Consider the following 20,897-nt stretch of genomic DNA (forward strand, 5'->3'; position numbering starts at 1 on the left):
TAACACTATTCAAAAAATGCTTTCGCAATATTCAAAAAAGGAATAATACCTAACTTGAGTAATACATAGGTGGAAAGAGATAAGATACAGCCCAGACAGAAAAGATCACAGAAAGCTGTAAGTGTTGACAATACAGGTGTTGCTTATACATTTCTCCCTCTTTTTCATTTTTATTGTCAAGGTGCTATACAGAAGGGTTTCAGCTACACAAGTAAGGGAATAAGTACATTTCTTGTCAAGCTTGTTACTCCTTTCCTCATTTTTCTCCTACTTTCCCCCTTACCCTCCCCCCCCCAAGTTCTACAGATTATTTCCAACATATTGTCCTGTGTGTATCACTGTTGAATTGATTCCCCCCTTGTCCTTTGTCTCGCCAATCTGTTGTTCCCCTTCCCTTTCCTAATTCAGATAAATGTATATACAATACCAGGGTACCAAAATCAAATACAGTGACAACAGGGGATAGACCATAGGGAACAGAACATACAAAAGAAACAAATCACATAGTACATGAAAAACAACAACAAAGAAAAACTTCTGTGTCTATGTCTTGGAATTCATTTTGCTTAGCATCATCTTATATGGTTATATGTACGTAGCTATTGAGCTATTCTGATCATCAGCTAAGACAATCCTAGACATATACTAATTATTGCAAATCAGAGAAACCATGCACCTATGTTTCTTTGGTTCCTCAAACTTTTTTATAAGTTAGAACATTGTTTTAGTCTGTCATGGGGCTTGAACTTGGAATGTGGGTGTGGTCCACGACCTCTTTTCCTCAAGGCTACTGTTTTGCCATTTTGCAGCTTTCTGGTGGTTGAAGATAAGGATCTCCTCAACTTTCCTGCCCAGGCTGGTTTTGACCCATAATCATTAAATCTCAGCATCCTGAGTGAGAGCAATCAGTACACAATATGTTTGAAATGTTTAATCATCAATATTTGGGAGAAAGTTTAGCTCTGCTGATAGTCTGGATTCAAATCTAGGATTTGGTACTAACTGTGACCTTCCTTAACAAGCCACATCACCATACCATGGCCTTGTTTCTTCAGTGGTAAAGTGAAAAAATAATAAAACTTATTTTATCCTACAATAATACCAGCATAGAATGAGTTAAGAAACTCACGGGCTTTCGAACAATGCAATCAGGCAATACAGACTCAGAAATTTCATATAGTATTTTATTACTTATACTATGACATAAAGAATATTTTTATGGTTAACTAGTTTTTTCATTGAAATAATCATTTTGTGTCCTAAATTTTATTAAAAATATGTAGAATATATTGTTTAATTCCTTATGTATAGCCCCAAATACTAGTAATAGTAACCAATTATAATTATCATCTGTAATATACTGATATTCTTAATTGTTCTTACTTTTTACTCTGCTTATTTGAATCTCATCTAGATTTTATTTTAATTATTTTCAAGGGTTTTTTTTGTTTCTCTTTCTTCTTCTAACACTAATTTCTAACTTGCTGTCTATTTGAACATAATAATAATAGGCTATGAAAGGCAATCCAAGATGTCTGATTTTAAAAAATAATCACCTATGCTATAAAATGGTGGCTGCTTAGAAATCCACTATCTATACATCCCACCCAAATATGTTAATTTCCTGTTTTAAGATACCCTTTGATAGTTAACATTGATAGATGAATACCATTGATGGCTTCGATTACAATGTAAGAACCCCTTTCTAGATATCAATCCTGTTTTGAAAAACTGAATTTTTTTTCCTATCGTAAGTATAATATAAAATGTTACCAAGTACCATATGGTAAAACCAAAAGCCAGCCAGCACAACAGAGCAAGTATCTGTCATGTAATTCCCTGTGTTCCTCAGTCTCTGGTCTCTAAAACTACAATATGCTTTGATCCATTTGTTTCATATCTAACTGGATTGTTCCATGCATTTGCAGGTGTTTAACATGGATAATACTTCTTTTTATTCCAACACTTTTTCTTGCTTCTTTTGATTTTATCTTTATTTGCAACTTAATTTTCCCTATTGTTCAGAAATATGGAAAAGCTTCTTTGCTTATCTGTCTAATGAAAAACTACCCAGAGCCTCTTCCCTTCTTTCCTTAACTCCTCTCTTACTCCTTCAAACAAATAATGTGTTCTCTTATAAAAAGTTTTAAATAAGTGAGTTGCCCTATGTAGAGTCATATTTATTTATTATTATTGTATATTTTAATTGCATATGCTAGCATTTTTTAATTTAAGGTATGCTAACACGAGTTCCAAATCAATCTTTAAAGATTCTTTAAGGTTTATTTGTACTTTGATGTATCTTATTTGGCAGAAGTTTAATGATGATTGTATGGTTATTATATGTCTTATTTATGCATTGTAAAGTTATTGTAGAGTTGCTATGCAGAAGGCCTATGGTTATATGAATCAGTAATAAGTGCAATTCTTTTTGAACCATGTCTCCCCTTTCATCACTCTCTCCTCGTTTGTCCCTCCTGCCCCCACCCACAAGACTTACAAGTCTTTTATTGACACATTTGTACACATTGATGAGGTATAATGGGCTTTTATCTATGTGTATGTGTTACATTTTTGACATTCATTTGTGGAACATGATTGGTACAAAGTAAGTGTTGTATCTGACAGCAGCAACACTAGGATTAATAAAGTAATTCTTTCTGGGCACCAGTGACTCTTGCCTATAACTTTAGCTACTCAGAAGGCTGAGATATGAGAAGTTCAATTTCAAGCCAATCCATGTAGTAAAGTCTGTGAGACTCTTTTTTTAATTGTAGAGGTGATGTGCAGAGGTGTTATAGTTATATAAGTAAGGTAATGAGTACATTTCTTTTTGAACAGCATTACTCCCTCCCTCATTTTTTTCTTTTCTTTCTTCCTTTTTTTTTTTTTGTCTGTTGTGGGGCCTGAACTCTGGGCCTGGGTGCTGTCCCTCAGCTCTTCAGCTCAAGGCTAGCACTCTACCACTTGAGCTACAACGCTGCTTCCAGTTTTTTGCTTATGTGGTGCTGAGGAATTGAACCCAGGGCCTCATGCATGCAAAGTAAGCAACTGAGCCACTATCAACATTCCAGCCCCTCTCTCAGTTTCTTCTGCTTTCTGCACTTCCTCTCCCTGCAACCTTCCCTCCTTACTTGTAAAGTTCATTTCCAACATAATGTCTAGTATCACTGTTGAATTGGTTCACCTTTTATCTGGCCTTTTTGTGATTCCCCTTCCCTTCTGCAAATCAAATAAACTTATATACAAGACAAAGAATACAGAATCCTTCCTTCCTTCCTTCCCTCCCTCCCTCCCTCCCTTCTTCCTTCCTTCCTTCCTTCCTTCGTTCCTTCCTTCCTTCCTTCCTTCCTTCCTTCCTTCCTTCCTTCCTTCCTTCCTTCTTTCCTTCCTTCCTCCCCCACCCCTCTAGCTGTCCTGGGGATTGAACTCTGGATGCTGTCCTTCAGCTCTTCAGTTCAAGGCTAGTACTGTACCACTTGAGCCAACAGCACCACTTCCAGCCTTTTCTGTTTATGTGGTGCTAAGGACTCAAACCTAGGGCTTCATGCATTCGAGGCAACACTCTACCCCTGAGCCACCTTCTCAGCGCCCCCCCCTCTTTATTTTTATTTTTAGGCCAGTTCTTGGACTTGAACTCAGGGCTTGAACACTCTCCTGAAATCTCTTTGTGCTCAAGGCTAGTGCTCTATCACTTGAGCCACAATGCCACTTCTGACTTTTTATGTAGTTTATTAGAGATAGGAGTCCCACAGACTCTTCTGCTTGAGTTGGGGTAGGGGGAGGTGTAGTTGTGGAGGTATGAGGGAAGGGATGGTAGGGGAAAACAAAGGAGGAGGCAACAATGCTTGATAGGAAATGTACTCATTACGTTTAACCCTGTAACTCTTTTGTATAGTATTTTCACAATAAAAAAAGGTATAAAAATACATTTTCTTGAAGACCCTGTAGGTAATTCCACTGTGATTGGGATAAAGGCAGTAGAAAGGGAGCTTGCTGCTCTCACAGAGTAGTACTGGTTCTGGTTCTGCTGTGAATGTTCCCACATGAATCTTCCAAAACAACAGATGTCTTTCCTATGCTACCAGTGACCCTTGGTAGAGAGGTAAACCCAGCAATTCAATCTGTTTCTGCTTCTTCTCCAGATTTTCTCGAAACTTCCATGGCATTTGTGAAATTATCCCCAAGGATTTCTGAATCATCCATTGTTATTCCATCAAAATGAGCGAGTTGTAAATGAGCCAAGATTTTACTGCAATTCTGTCTAGTGGACCCAAACTGTGAGATCTTTCACCCAAAATTCCTTTCCAGTGGCCACATTAAGGATCAACAAGTGAAAGAATAGTACCCTCTTTCACTTCCCAGAGGAACACAAAGGAGGCTCTGTCAGGCCACCCAGACTATATCACTTGCCATTGATCTTGAGGGTCATTGATACATCTGAGTCCTCTGAGTTATAAGGACTGAGTTCAATTGCTGTTAAAAAATTTCCAGAACTCAGTCTGTCCAGAGTTCATCAGAACCTCCTAGAGCCACCTGACCTCATTAAGCACCCTCTTCATCTGTGGTTAGATCACAGCATTTCCCAGAATTTTCAAGTGCTTTATTTCTCAGCAGTGAAACTAAGCTCATAGGCTCATAAATGACATTCTACATCTTTGAACAGACAGCAGATCATAGGCCAACCCTAAGCTTCAAACTCTTGGTTTGGTTTAGAAGCTGGGTCTGTGTTAGCTTGACATGGACAAGAATCCTTCAACAGGCCAAGACCCTAAGAGGGTGATTATGGATGCCTGTGTCAAATCTAGACATCCCAAATCCCAGTTGCTCTGATCAACAACTCGATTCTTAGAGCTTCCTAGAGACAAAGTATTCTCTCAGAATAGTTGATAACAATCACATTAATTCTTGACTAAATATCAGAAATTTCCTGAAGTGGATTTCCAACCCATACAACTTCAAAATACCTTGGGTTATAACTCCTTGAAGTTAATCGTCTACAATCTTCCAGACAGAAAAATCCCTTTGGATAAAAAAATCAAACTTTACCCAATCATCTTTCAAAGCAAGTAGATACTCATATTTCTTTGTTTTTATTTTTCTCATCAGACAGCCTGAGTATGACAGAGAAAATCTAGAGTTGCTGAGACAAATTCTGCTCTTCAACATCTCTTGTCCAGATACTCTTCCTTCTTGTCACCTATTTAAGTACCTAGTTTCCCTTAACTCCTCAGTTTTCCCATTCTCCAAGTGTCTCTTTGCCAAAGAGCTTATCATGTTGGTAATGGTAACAAAGACGGCAACACAAGTTGCAAATTTACCTTATCTATGGCTGTCGTTTGTCTCCAAGAAAGCAACTGTACCTTTTTACTTGTACTCTTTCATCTAGTAATAATATAAGTGTCTGCCTGTTGTTGAGGACCAACTACAAATGACATACTCTTTTGGATGGATGCAGCATCCTGAGTTGGATGATGAGTTACATATCCAATCTGTGAGCCAATGCTGGGCTCTTCTGCGCTAAACTTGTAGGAAAGTGACTGCTTCAACCACACTCTGTATAGACAAAGGCTGCTGCCCCTTCTTAGAGAAAATAAAAGAAAAGAGAATGCCAGAAGTCAATGGGTCCTTCTTCCTTGCACCAATTTCTAGTTGATTCTTTTTCCTTTCTATCATTTTAATGCCCAGAGAAGAGTCAATTATGCAGACAGACCACAGAAAACTACAAGTGGGTGTGATCACCATGAGCAATTACAAATTTTTCATATTCATTCCATGCCCCTATCTTAAGAAACTGAATGTACAGCATATAAATGATCAATCTATATGATTTCTAGAGACTGAGATTAATCCTAGGGAAAAGAAAACAAATGTTTCATTAGCTTTGACAAAGAAAATTGTGAAATTTGAGCAACTACTGTGTATATATATACACATATCACTAATGTATCTCCAAAATAATAAATTGGAAGATAAAGCTGTAGTTCATATATAAACATGATAATACAACAGAAGAAATTTAAAAAATAAATTAAATGTTAGGACAGTGGATCCATTGAGTGAAGATAATATCTCAAATGACAATTTTGTTCTAGCATGGAAAAGGACATTAGGATAGATAATTTATCATTTAAGAGTTTTCAGACTACTACTTTTAAATATGTTCTCCATTAGACAAACACCATATATCAAACCTGCTGCACCAACACAACTCAAATAATGATGCAAATATAATACTATTGAGACCAATAAAATAAGCTAACACATGACTAGAAGATGTTGTCTGCATAGGGGACAGGTACAGAAAAAAAAACAGACATTAGATAGACTCTCTCTTGTTAAGAATGTAGAAACCATGTCTACTGACAAAGTTAGCTACTAAAGAACTAATTTAGATTGCCCTTTGATCTGATTGGGCCGCCTTCATTGTATTTAATACACATATTATAACTTGTAATTAATTTTTTCTACATTCCATAATGACTCACAGACAGTATTCTGATGCAGGGGATTTTCTCTTAAAGTTTCTCTGGCTAGAATCCTTTGGTCCCCACAAACTTTAGAATTTGATGAGAGTCAGCAAGCTGATTTGCCTTTTCTTTTATGGGAGGCTATGAAAATATAATCATTGACTTCTAGGAAGCAAAAGAGTATCAGTAAAGAAGATTGAAGCAAATGAAATCTTGAAAGCTATGGATAAAATTAACATGATCAAAATTTTAAGAGAGATGATGTATGTGAGCTTCTAAAGGCTGCTATGTGGAGATAACACACATCTTGAGTATAAATCGGTATTTTGTAAGTTTAGCACAATTTATCAAAAGATTCTCAAAGTTTCATTTTCATAAGGTGATTAAATAGCTCTCTGGAAATTTCTGTTAAAATCTGAGAATCTGTATTTGCAATTGTATTTTTATAAGTTGATTTTAGAGATAGAGTATCTAAACTTACTGGTGGATACCATAATTTCTCATATGTTGATACAATAAGTATCTATTAATAAAGAAGTTCTATTTGTGCTAAAAGAATTCAGTAGATAAACTACTAAATTTAATATATATATATATATATATAAAATTGAGAACAATTTCAATCATTTGCTCTCAAGTAAAATTTTGAAACATGTTTAATTTAACAGATGACACTAACTTTTTAGCGTGTACAATATAGTTTTGTGAAGTATAAGTGACACTTCACAAAATGGGAAGAAATTAAATCAAACTGGATAACAAATGCATTACACCATACAATTACTTTTGTAGCAATGATCTGTAACATCCCCTCCCTCTATATTTATGCAAAAGTAAAATAGAATGTAATGAATTATGATCACTTTCCTGTTTAGTCAATCTCATAATTTACTCCTCCTATGTGACAGCTACAACAGCTTCCTATATCACCTTTTCCAACCACTCTAACTTTTGGTAAGATTATTATTCTCTCTGCTTTTTTTTTTAACCATGATTGTGTCCATGGAATTATATGCTGTGGTGTGTATGTAATGTTTCTCCTCTGAGAGGAGGAGATAGTTGATAGCTTATCCTGCCTGGATTAAGTGATTTTTGCTGCTTTGTCCTGGATGTAGGGTTTTGACATAGCTTTGTTTTTCTCCTGTTAAACCATTTAGGCTCAGGTCTTACTTATCAATATATCTACCAACTCTGAGCTCCATATCCTCCCCTCTGACAATTTCGGCCAACACATTCCAAGAATATGTTATCTCGAGGAACAAAACTATAAATGTGCAACTTTATAAAAAAAACATAAGCATACACTGATGTTTTTGAAGCTTTTCTTTAATTGACAAATAAATGCCTATATGTATGGAGTGCAAGGTGATGTTAGAAAATTATACGTGTGTAATAATTGAATTGACCTAGTTAATACATCAATCACCTTATGTACACATCATTTTTCCCTAGTAGGATTGAGTACATACTCCATTGTTGTTAGCTAAACTAACTGCATGGCCCAACAGATCAGTGTTTTTCATGTCCATCTGAAACTTTGTACACATTTAACTAACATCATCTCCTTTCCTTGTCAACTCCCTGACTCCACCTCTAGTAGCCATCCTACTACTCTTTGCCTCAGTGAGGTGGAATCTTTTGGTTCCACACATGTCACACTTCTGGTCCTCTGAGTCAATGGATTGTGCATCTACAGATTTAACCAACCATGGATCAAATATATTTTAAAAAAGACACTGAGTCTACAGTAAGCATGCACAGACACTTTGTTGTCATTATTCTGTAAGCCATACAGTATAAAATATTTACATTTTTATTATACATGATGTTATCTAGAAATTATTTGATGTGTGTTTGGATGCAAACACTGAATGATTTTTATAAATAGACTTCATAATGTGAAGATTTGGATATACATAGGGGATCCTGATACCAGTTTTTTGGGAATAACAAGGGCTTACTTCATTTATGTTTCGGTGACTGGCATACTTGATTTGGCATAATTCCTCCAGATTCATTTATGTAGTCACAAATAGTATATATTTAAAGTAGTTAAAATCACTATTTTCAGAAAAAAATCACCCTTTCATGTTTATTATAGCATTATTTCCAATACTCCAGGCATAGAAACAGCCTAAGTGGCCATCAATAGATGAGTAGATAAAGAAAATATCACATGTACACAATGGAATACTGTGAATGCTTGGCTTTCTGTCCTGTGTACTGTCCTTTTGTTTCAACTATAATATATAAGAATGTTAATCTAGGCGTTCTGAATTAAAAGTCCAGGTAAATGATCGAGCAAACAAATGAATGTCAGCACAAAGCCAAAGGTACAAGTCTCTTCTCCATTACAAAAATTCCAGTGTCAGTGTAGCAAATTTAGTTTCTAAAGTATTCAAAGGTTGTAGACCTTATTAGGTTTCTTCTCACTGTCAAAGAGGGGTGCTTGTTACACTCATTCAAAGTGGCATGGTACACTTAAATACAAGATCAAAGTCTTCACATAGGCACCGGTCACAAATTCAATTATGAGTCAGTTAGTGTAAGTTGGAAAGCCTTTGGGGCTTCATAGCTATTTGGGCCTCTCTGGAAGATGAGGTCTTCCCCTGGATGAATTTTTGTAACTTCCTTGACAATGGAGTCAGGGAAGAGTTCCAGGAATGTGAAGAAAAGCTGCTTCCCTTTGAGTATTCCACTTGAGCTTCTTACTGAAATTATCATGCTTCATTATAAGGGTCTTTGTTTTCAGTGACACGTTATGAACTTTCCTGCTGGATGTGCATGTCCAGTCTACCAAAACAAGCATACTGGGGCAAAAGCCAGAATCTCTTTGGAACTATTTTAATTACTCTAGGCAATTAAATTCTTCACCAGAAGCATCTGACAAGAAGCCAAGTACGAGCTCAAAAGGGAGGAATGCATTGCATGTCTCTGATGGAGACATACAATGGAGATTCTGTGATGAATGTGGCTTGTAGGGTCACCAGCAACCCTATGACCTTATGTCTACACATTTAGATGCCATTGGAACTATGCAATAAAAATTTCCCCTTAAATCCAGAATTGGCATGTTTCCCAGAACTTAGGATGCTTCTTAGAACTGGTTGTTTACTTCTACTTGGAGTCTATTTTTGTTAGCATTCTTCCTGTGAACAAAAGATACTCTAGCTCTCCAAATGTAGAGCCAAACATGAGACATCCCATGTCATAGAGAAGCTATGGAACATATTGGTGTCCACATGAAGTTGCAGTTTTTAATCTAACTTTTAAGTTGAGCAAAATATAACCAGTTTAGACCTCATGACCCAAGGGAAGAGAAAAGACATGAACCAAAGCCAAAATTACATCCTGTAATCAGATACTTACATCATTCAGACTCTAGAGGAGCTCGGAGCTCAGAGGCTGGTGGACTGTAAGCTTCACTTTAGTATTTAAAGTAGACAATGTAGAAATATCTACATGATACATTTGTCCAGGGAATTTGTTCCTAAATCAGTGTCATCTGATACTTCCATTTAAAACCTAACATTCTATCCTAATCATATACATTTATATTTAAAATTACCTAAGGTCCAGTTTTTTTATTTTTTGTCATGATTTTTGTTCTTGAAAACTGACTCATGACTCTCAAAGCTGTCCACACTGCTTGCTATTCTCAGTCAACTCCAGACTAAGTAAGTTTAGGGAGAAAAACCAAATAAACAGTAGGGATAGTTGCTTTCTAAGGTTACTGTGAAGGTGTATGGTAAGATGGAGACTTGAATAGAAAAAAAAAAGAGCAGAGATTGAACACAATGTATGGAAATCATGCTCCTAGTTGTGTCAAGAGATATGCTCCGGCTAAAAAAAAAAAAAACAATATTCCCAGAAGCATTCAGGAAAGGTTCTCTTCAACCTCAAAAGTTCTTTCTTTCAATGTTGGTAATTTTCTTTTTTTTTGTGGTGGGGGAGGTATGGGGGGCATGGGGGTGGGGGGTGAGATGGGAAGGAATAGGAAGGGGAAACAAAGGAGGAGGCAACAATGCTTGATAAGAAATGTATTCATTATATTGCCCATGTAATGTAACCCCTCTGTACAGTATTTTCACAATTAAAAAAACAAAATCAAAAACAAAAAAATTTATTATCTTTAAGTAGTTATACAAAGGAGTTGCCATTTAACAAAACAATACAATGTATCTTTTTAAATATATATTTTATTGCAAAGCTACCATACAAAGGGGTTACAATTACATGAGTAAGGTAATTAGTACATTTCCTATCAAGTATTTTTATTTCAGTATAAGACATCGAGTAGCTGGTATTGAAGGTATCTACATAACAGAAGAATGAATGTCTAAGGCAAAGGAAGATCTGTAAGATCAATTTCTATAAGCTTGTCCATATAATGATGAGTGACTGTGCCTGGAAGTGAGTACCAGTTTCAGTTGTTCTCAAACTGACAAATACTGATGACACCAGTTACTGGAAACAAGAGTCAGATACCTAGAAGTCAAGAGTTTCCATATACACTATTGCTTTTACCATAATCACTGAAGAGAAAAGGAAGGCAGGGACTATTGGTAAACTAGATACCCCATGTATTCAACTTGAAATGCAGAATCTCATATCAATAGATTACAGGACTGAGTTTATTAGTGTAATTCTTACCTAAGGAAGAGATTGAACACAATACTCCACCTTAACTGGACTTCGACAAAGTCACTGAGATTACATATAAATTATTCTATCTATTTCTAAACCACATAAAGCTTGGGGGACAGACAGTCCAGCTCCTAAGTGTTGGGCTACTCCTCTAGTTGTACAATTTGGGCAAATCTATAGTACTAGGTCATCTGATCATACCATCTGAAGGAGATCTAACTTTTTTTTTACAGAGGCTCTGCCAAATTTCAAATCTTTTCATTGGAACTTTAAACACATCTGTGGGGAAAAAGGGAATCAGAATATCTGGGATACTGGGATACAAGAGTTGAATGAATCACTGTAGTCAAGAGTATTTATGCCTAAACTTAGACTTCTTCTATATAAATGAATGTACTGCATAAAGTCTGTGCCAGGAAGTGAGCGGGAGTATCTAGTATATTTGGTAAGTTCAACTCCCAGGAAATAGTATCACATACCTAAACCGCAATTTAAAACTGGAAATAAGAACAGTCTAAAGCATATTAGAGAATATTCAAAGATGTTTAAATACAAGTAGCTGGGCAGTACATATGATTTTGCCAGAATGGAGGCTTATAGGATAGAATATGGCTTAAATTGTGGAAGTGGTATGTGTGTGTGTGTGTGTGTGTGTGTGTGTGTGTGTGAGAGAGAGAGAGAGAGAGAGAGAAGTTTGAATTTTACTTTCTCTTTCCAAAATTCCTAAAGTCTCATATCAAAAGAAAAAGAAAGAAACTTTTGCATGAAATTTGAATGAGAACTAGAATGGCAAAAGTTGATAAAAACACAGGATAATTATGCAAATAATTACAAAAATGTTCTCTCCATCTTTCCCTCCCTCTCTCTGTCTTTGTCTCTGTCTCTGTCTGTCTCGTCTAACTCTGTCTCTGTGTCTCTCTGTGTCTCTGTCTCTGTCTGTCTGTCTCTCTCTATGTCTCTGTCTCTGTGTCTCTCTCTATGTCTCTGTCTCTGTGTCTCTCTCTGTGTCTCTGTCTCTGTCTGTCTTTCTATGTCTCTGTCTCTGTCTGTCTCATCTAACTCTGTCTCTATCTCTGTCTCTGTGTCTTTGTCTCTGTCTCTCTGTCTCTCTCTGTGTTTCTGTGTCTCTCTCTGTGTCTCTGTCTCTGTGTCTCTCTCTGTGTCTCTGTCTCTGTGTCTCTCTCTGTGTCTCTGTCTCTGTCTGTCTCTCTCTCTGTGTCTCTGTCTCTGTCTGTCTCTTTCTCTGTGTCTCTGTCTCTGTGTCTCTGTCTCTGTGTCTCTCTGTGTCTCTGTCTCTGTCTGTCTCTCTCTCTCTGTGTCTCCCTGTCTCCATATTTTATGTTCTGGTACCAGAGCTTTATCTCTATCTCTGGTACTTTCACCACCACTGACTGTTTGTTCAGGGCTTGGAGCCCTATCACTTGTGTCATGTATCAGCCCTGAATTTTGCTGGCTGATTATATAAGACATCTACAAGACTTCTTTGCCCAGACTGGCTTCAAACTAAAATCTTCCATGTCTCAGCTGCCTGAGTGGCTAGGATTAGAGGTGTGAACCTCTGGTGTTTATTTTCCTATAAAATCTACATCAGTCCTTAGCATGACTTTTTGATGTGTCCTGTAAAACTGCAAAACTTAAGTTAATTTTCTGCATTTGCATAGAAAAATCTGTTATATTTTATTATTTGGAATCCCAAACATTTCCAGTTAGACTTCCAGTTCTGTCATTGATTAGTCATTGGTAGTCATTGATTCGATAGTTATTTATTGATTAATTTTCTCTTTGTGGAATTTACTTTGCTAGTAAAAGGAGCAGCTTACCATAGTACAATTAATCAGGATATGCAATAACAGGTGTAATGCCTGGGGATCTGTTTATTACAGAACCATTTCCTTATACTTGGCCAGAAATCATTCTCCAGAAATGAATACAAAAAGACCACCCAATCCTATTTCAAAATATTTTCCTGGCCAATATTCAGCTTGACTCAATTTCCACACATGGATTAACCTACATAGTAGATCAGCATTTGTTATATGTTAACCAATGTCCTTTGTATTTCATGAAAAATTTAATCAGAGCCACATCACTTCTTTAAAAAAAAAACCTAAATGTTCACAAGGCATATATTTTACAGATCTAAACCATACAACAAGCAAATCTAAACAAAACAAGACAACCTTTGTTCCAAACAATACCAAATTGCCCAGCTTTTAAAATAAAATGTACCATTTCCAGTCATATTCCTTCCTCTTCTTTGGGACTGATGATGATTATGTAAAAAAGTACTAAAAGTACATTCATCCTGAATGTCTGAACATATCAGAGGTAGGATTCCTGGAAATACACTCTACTATACTCCATCACTAGTAATAGGAAAGCCATCGCTATACAGGACTTCTAGAAATTCCCCACTAAGAAAGGAACTTGGTTTCAGATCTTACCTGCTGGAGGAAGGGACTAACCATCCACACAGCACAGCCGACTGAATACCCCGGGCTGCTCCCCTTAGAGAAGTTAGGTCCAGGATGTTAACCTCTGCTTGTCTACAGGGGACCCTAATGTGTGCATAGGGTGGGGTACGGGAAGGGGCAGTGGAAAAGCTGCAGGCAGCAGCCGGTAATGATCATCCTGGAGTGGACACTACAGCAAGAAAAACGCACTTACTTGCTGCCAAGTGACAGAACTCCACCAGCCCCTCAGGGAACCCTGGAGCACAAGGCTCCTTGGCACCCTGTCTTCTTCCTGGGCTTTGGTTTCTTCAGGGATCTCTGATGTCCTGAGCGCTGGTTGCTTAGGTGTGGCGACCTCAGCATCTGCCTTCTCCAGCTCTGCAGGAAGCTGGCCCCAGAGAGCTGTCAGCTGGAAACACAGTGACGGGGCTGCTTCTTAGCCTAGAGCCAGCAGACCCGACTGCCAGGTGCCTATGGAGCCGCCGCCCATTGGCTACAGGGAAGTTGTTTTTGTCTCCCTCGCACTCCGCCCTCCCTTTCCTCAACCAAGTCACTCTTCCCCCGCCCTCATCTCCAGACCAGAGCTGGGCTTCAGCATAGGGATCTAGGGAGCTTGGGCGGTGGTGTTGATAAAACAGGCATGGATGCAGAGAGCAACTGGCTGCAGCTGTGGTTCTCCTCCTCCAGCTGCTTGGGGACCATGTCTGCAAGAGGAATTCGGGGGGCTCTAAATGGGAAGGGAAGGGGGCCGGCCTGGAGGGCTGGAACCAGAGAAAAACCAGAAGAAAAAGAGGATACAGCTCCATCCTGCGTGTGTGTGCCTGTGTGTGTGTGTGTGCGTGTGTGTGTGTGTGTAAGAAGAGGCAGCAAAGGCAGATTCTTTACCTGTTCTTTACTTTTTCATTCCCTCCCCTGGTAAAACATATAGGAAATGTTGTGAGCCTACAGCATGCAGAGATGGACATGGCTGTAGTTGTGTGACAATTCTGTTGTCTGCAGTTGTAGCTGTTTAGGACACAATTGGTTGAAACTACTTGCTTGTTGTATATTTCCCCCCCACTGTGGTGATTTGAAACATGGTACCTACAGGTAGAATTAATCGAGTTTGGGGTGCAAGAAAGAGGTGTTGGGGTATCTTTCCTGATGTGGTATGGAGGATTTTCCACAATGCCAAACACTCCTTCTGCAACACCACCACATCCAGTTATCACACCACTTTACACAAAGCTTCACTAGTATGTCTCCAAATAAGAACATTGAAATGATTTAACACAATAACATCATCATGCCTAATCAGCACTAATTATGTTGCAGTATCAAATGCCTACTTGATGTTTTTAAATTTATTTTTTTTGTTGGTCATGGGATTTAAACTCAGAGCCTGAGTGCTGTTCCTGAGCTTTTTCACTCAAAGCTGGTGTTCTGCCACGTTGAGCCGCAGCACTCCTTCTGCTTTTCTGGTGGTTACCTAGAGGTAAGAGTCTCACGGACTTTCCTGCCCCATGAAGTGTAGATCTCAGCCTCCTGAGTAGATAGGATTATAGTTGAGAGCCACCAGTGCCTGGCTTGATGATAGTTTATAACTTTTGATTTCTTCCTATGTATTCAAAGAGTAGCAGCTCCAGACCTACCTGTTCTGCCATGTTAGGAAAAACCTGCCCTTTCTCACTGTGCTTAAACTGTATAAGTCCTGGAGATACAGCTTCTTTGGAGGCCTATTTCTTGGGAGTTGTTTATTCTAACCTCAAAGAATTCACATCAGGAACGTGGATGGGTATGCTGGTCTAATTTGTGGTCCATAATACTATTACATTAAGAAATCAGAACCTTCCTTCGAAAATATGCCTTCTCTCTGTACCATCCTTTTATTCTTCTAGTGTTTTCTTCTTCATAATCATCCAACCATAGACATTCTTATTACTTGAATATTTATATTATGATTGACAGCTTTCTCTTCCATCCAATCTCTTACTGTCACTCTTAACCACCTTCACATCTATTTGGATGCCAATAGCAATTTGGATGAAACTTGCAATGGCCTAACTGCTGAGTATGTCCCTCATAGATTCTCCTCTACTACATACCACCAAAGCCCTAATTCATGGACTCACAACGTGAATTTAGTTATAGAAATGGCTTTCTCTCCCTCATAGCACTTACCTGTCTTACTTATTCAAATCCATTGCTCATTTGTGTATTTTCTGCCACGCTCCACTAGAATGTATGGCTGCAGGACAGGTGTAATGATTTCTTTTCTACCATAACATAGTGCTTTGAACAGAGGTTGCAATGTAACACATATGGAGTAAATTTCCTAAAGGAATGGCTAGCATGCATGAGCTGCCCCAATAGTCCTTCTTGAATGTGGTAATTCACCCATGAAAACAGACCATACAACATATAAATATGAAAGACATAAGAAGACATAGACATAGATATGTTTTCATTCTGCTCCATGGCTTGAGCATATTGACCTTACTGATTTGCTAATATATGAATATGTAAGTTTGAAAACTGCCACAGGCTACAAAAACTGGATATAAAGCTTGGACAGAGCTGGCTGAAAGAAAATGGTAAATAATAGCAATGTCAAGCTTGTCTACAGGGAATGCAAGAGCTCAAGGAAATAAAGCAGTCAGCATCAAAAAGCAGCTCTAATTTTCCCCCAATAGTCATTTTAAAAGGAAGAGGGTAATGTCTTACTGGATCTTATAATAAAAATAAATGATAAGAATGTTGGAAAAGTATGGAGAAAAGGACACTTGCGTACCGTTGATGAGGATATAAATTAATGCATTGATTTTGGAAAAAAATAGAGATGTCACTCAAAAGCTAAAAATAATATAATCCAAACAATCTAGTTTTCTCACTTCTAGTATGATTGAAATTGATCACTTTAAGGGAATATGTGTACTCCCATATTTAATTTAGCATTATTTACAACAGCTGAAAACTAGAAGCTTATTGTCCTCTGCTGACCAGTAGATAATACAAAGTGGTGTTTATGCATGCTGGAATACTATTTAGCCTTCAAAAAGAAGTAGATTTTTCTACTCACTACAACATAGATAGAACTGTTACACATAATGTAAGTGACATAAGCCAGGCAAATGACAAATGATCCTATTTGTATGCAGAAGCTGGAATGCAAAGTGGTTTCTAGAGGCTTGGGGCAGGCAAGAAAATGGAAAGAAAGGATTTTGATCAGAACACAAATATTCAGTTAGAGGGGAGGAATAAAATTTTAATACCCTATTGTGCTTCATGAGGATCCAGTTAATAGTATTGAATAATTCAAAATTGTTAAAAATATATTTTTTGTGTTCTCACCATAACATAATTGGTAAGGAGAGATGTTAAATAGCTTGATTGAATCATGCTGCAGCATCTGCATATATTTACACAGCACAAAGACCTGAAAGGAAAGGCAATGGTTTTGGAAGTATGATTTTAAATGTGGATGCTGGTATTATTTACCATAGCTAAGATATGGAACCAACCAGATGCCCCTCAGTAGATGAATGGATCAAGAAAATGTGGTATATATATACACAATGGAATTCTATGCCTCCATCCGAAAGAATGACATTGCCCCATTTGTTAGGAAATGGAAAGGCTTGGAAAAAATTATATTAACTGAAGTAAGCCAAGCCCAAAGAAACATAGGTCTCATGGTTTCCCTTATTTGCAATATCTAGTATATGTATGAGTCAAGCAGAAAAGGTCAGATAATGTGATGTTAGGAAAATGAACCCTTGGATATGTATTTAAATGTTTTTTCTTTCATGCATTTGTTTCTAACGCATTTATAAGATTATTTCTTTGTTGCTTTGTATATCCCTCCCCCACAGTATAACCCTTGCTTTCACTATATTTGATGTCGGTATAATTTGTGGAGGAGATGGGGAAAAACAAGTCGTTTAAGGATACAGGTGGACTCGTTGCAACAATGAGAAGTACAAGTTGTCATGTCGAAAATGAACTTTACAACTTTGGTGCGGGGGGGGGGGGGATTGGGTGGGGGGGGGGGAGAGGCTGGGAAGGGATGTGAAGGGTAAACAAAGGAGGAGGCTGCAATGCTTGATAAGAAATGTACTCATTATCCTGCCCATGTAATTGTAACCCCTCTGTACAGTATGTTCACAAAAAATAAAAAAAAAATGTGGATGCTGGTGACCACATTCTATGCCCTGTCAAAGGAAATCTGCTTTATTTTGTTCTATGTAAACACATTGGTCCTTCAGAGTGCTACTTTGTTCTTGCAGCCTGTTTGAACAGGGACTGCTTACTCTACAGCAACATGCCAATCTCAGGTGTGCAGAGTTATCCATGCCCTGATTTATAGGGACAAAATTAATAGATACTGGTTTATGTTGTAGTAAAAACCCAGGAAAACCTTTTTAAGGGATGCATAAAATATGATAATATTTTAGAAACATGTCTTCCTGCGCACTTTAACTTTGTTAGGTGAGTGCTACACCACCTAGCTAAACCTTCATCCCAGAATTTTATAGCTGTTATGACTGATATTTTCTCTTGCTCAAGTCACTTAACTTTCCAAGTATCAAGTGCAATCTCTCTGGAAAATGCCCATTTTTTATCATCCTTGTATACTCATTTTTAAAAATAGTACTGCACTTAATATAATTTTTTCCAAGTCTTTCCATTAAGTGAAGTAAACCAGACCCACAGAAATATAGGTCCCGTATTTGCAATAACTAGTATATGTCTAGGATAATCTTACTAGACAAGCAGAAAAAGTCAAAAGCTATGCACATATGACCACATAAAATGATGCTAAGGGAAATGAACCCCAAGATAGGAACACAAGAGGTTTTATCTTTGTCGCTGTTGTTTTTAATGTACTATGTGATTTTTTTGCTTCTTTTGTATGTTCTTTCCCCGTGGTATAACCCCTGCTTTCACTGTATTTGATTCCAGTGCCCTGTAACTTGTATATACATTTTTCTAAATTGGGGAGGGGAAAGGAAATAACAAAACTCTGGAACAAGGATACAGGTTGACCCATTGTAACAATGAGATGTACAAGACACTATGTACTTTACAACTACTTTACACTACGAACTTTACAATTCGGTGGGTAGGAAGGGAGGTGTTGAGGTAGTGGGGAGGGAAGTGATGGTAGGGGAAAAACAAAGTAGGAGGTAACAATGCTCCATAGGAAATGTGCATTACTTTACTCATGTAACTGCAACCCCTTTGTTACAGTATCTTTATAATAAAATATATTAAAAAATAGTACTGCAAAGCCAGATTATTTCCTTATCATCATGCATCTTTGCAACACTCTGTATGCTAATTATGGGTTTGAGTTTCTGGGAATTGCTTCAAGAAGACCTATCAACCAAATTCAATGGTAAGTTCATGAGGTATAAGAGTTTGTGCCTGATCAGTGGATAAAATTGTAAAGAGATATTTGACAATAACAGAGAAGCAAAATAAACAGCTTGTACCTTAGGAATTCTCAGAAATGAAAGGAAAAAAAGGTCATAAATTATAAGAGCCACTTGAATGCTACAAAAAATTGGCAAAATTCCTTTTTAGAACATCAATTATCAGCTGGCAAAATTCTAAATTGGTTGCAATTTCTCAGAATTCCAGGGTTAATACATATAAATGCATTGTCCTAGTTGAGTTTCTAAAAGTCTTCAAAATATAAGCATAATTAATATAAAATATTAGAAAAGTACAAACTAGTAAAAGTCAGAAAACAAATATATTAAGCATCTCACTGGAGAAATGTATAGTATAAGTCAAACTGTAATTTTTATGTTATTTTATACCCTTTCCTGGGTCCAGAGAATCACATTTTAAACATTCCAGACACTTTCAGATTTTTCAAAATATTACTGAATAGAATATACTCTGTTGACTATGTTTATTGCAGCATTATTTAGCTAAGATATGGAACCAGCCCAGATGCCCCTCAGTAGATGAATGGATCAAGAAAATGTGGTATATATACACAATGGAATTCTATGCCTCCATCAGAAAGAATGACATTGCCCCATTTGTTAGGAAATGGAAAAACTTGGAAAAAATTATATTAAATGAAGTAAGCCAGGCCCAAAGAAACATAGGTCTCATGGTTTCCCTTATTTGCAATATCTAGTATATGTATGAGTCAAGCGGAAAAGGTCAGATAATGTGATGTTAGGAAAATGAATCCTTAGGTATGTATTTTAATGTTTTTTTCCTTTCATGCATTTGTTTCTAACTCATTTATAAGATTATCTCTTTGTAGCTTTGTACGTCCCTCCCCCACAGTATAACCCCTGCTTTCACTATATTTGATGTCAGTATAACTTGTAGAGGAGATGGGGAAAAACAAGTCGTTTAAGGATACAGGTGGACCTGTTGCAACAATGAGAAGTACAAGTTGTCATGTGGAAAACGAGCTTTACAATGTTGGTGGGGGGAGGGAAGCGGGGAGGATTGGGTGGGGGGTTGGGGGGGAAGGCTGGGAAGGGATGTGAAGGGTAAACAAAGGAGGAGGCTGCAATGCTTGATAAGAAATGTACTCATTATCCTGCCCATGTAATTGTAACCCCACTGTACAGTGTGTTCACAAAAAATAAAAATAAAATAAAAATAAAAAGAATATACTCTGTTGGTAATTTTATATTCAAAATCAATTTGATAGTAATTCTAAGACAAGTTTGAAAGGAACACAGAATATTTTCAAGGCAAACACATAATATACAAAGCTGAGATGTGTTGCAATCTGTGGGAAGTCCCATTGATTTTTGTGTGCCTGTATTGGAAATAATTGAGATATTCAGGTCACATGTGTGCATCAGAATTGACTACAAACCTTAAGTACAATACAAACCTTAAGTAACAGTGACTTCAACACAACAGTAATTTATTTCTCTCAAATGTAATGGTTCAGGTTTAAGCAATTCAGGGCCACAAAACAACAAAGAATTGGGCTCTTCACACCCAACTAATTTTCCATTGCTAGTGAATGGCCTTTGTGTGATTTATGGTAGCTTACCAACATTTGTATTCCAGACAAAAGCACAGACATAAATATTTATTTTATATGTTCTTAAGTTCATATCATATTGGCCAGAACAGCATCATCATTGTGCTTCAAGGATGGCTAAAAAAGACTTTTTTTTCCTTTTGCTAAAATTAAATAGTAAGAATGTAAGAAATTAAAGAAATTAATGTAGGAAAAGTAACGAAGTTCAGGTAATATTACCTGCAGTTGGCATTCTATTCAAATGTGTACCTCAGGTAAAGACTAACTAGAAAAATATTGTGACTTCTAAAGCTTTAAGGGTTTATGGAGGTACAAGAA

At 37.2% G+C, this 20,897-nt stretch overlaps 1 protein-coding gene across 1 annotated transcript in view; it reads right to left on the reverse strand.

Moving 5' to 3' along the window:
* Positions 1-13,945, reverse strand: part of Scn7a (sodium channel, voltage gated, type VII alpha subunit) — a 68,023-nt gene extending 54,078 nt beyond the window's left edge. Inside the window, exon 1 of the mRNA XM_013027307.1 lies at positions 13,785-13,945. The gene's annotated coding sequence lies outside the window, so the exon portion shown is untranslated. The remainder of the gene's footprint in view (positions 1-13,784) is intronic.
* Positions 13,946-20,897: the final 6,952 nt, after the last annotated feature.

Source organism: Dipodomys ordii, unplaced genomic scaffold (assembly GCF_000151885.1).
Source record: "Dipodomys ordii isolate 6190 unplaced genomic scaffold, Dord_2.0 Scaffold5, whole genome shotgun sequence".
NCBI classification, from domain to species: Eukaryota; Metazoa; Chordata; class Mammalia; order Rodentia; family Heteromyidae; genus Dipodomys; species Dipodomys ordii.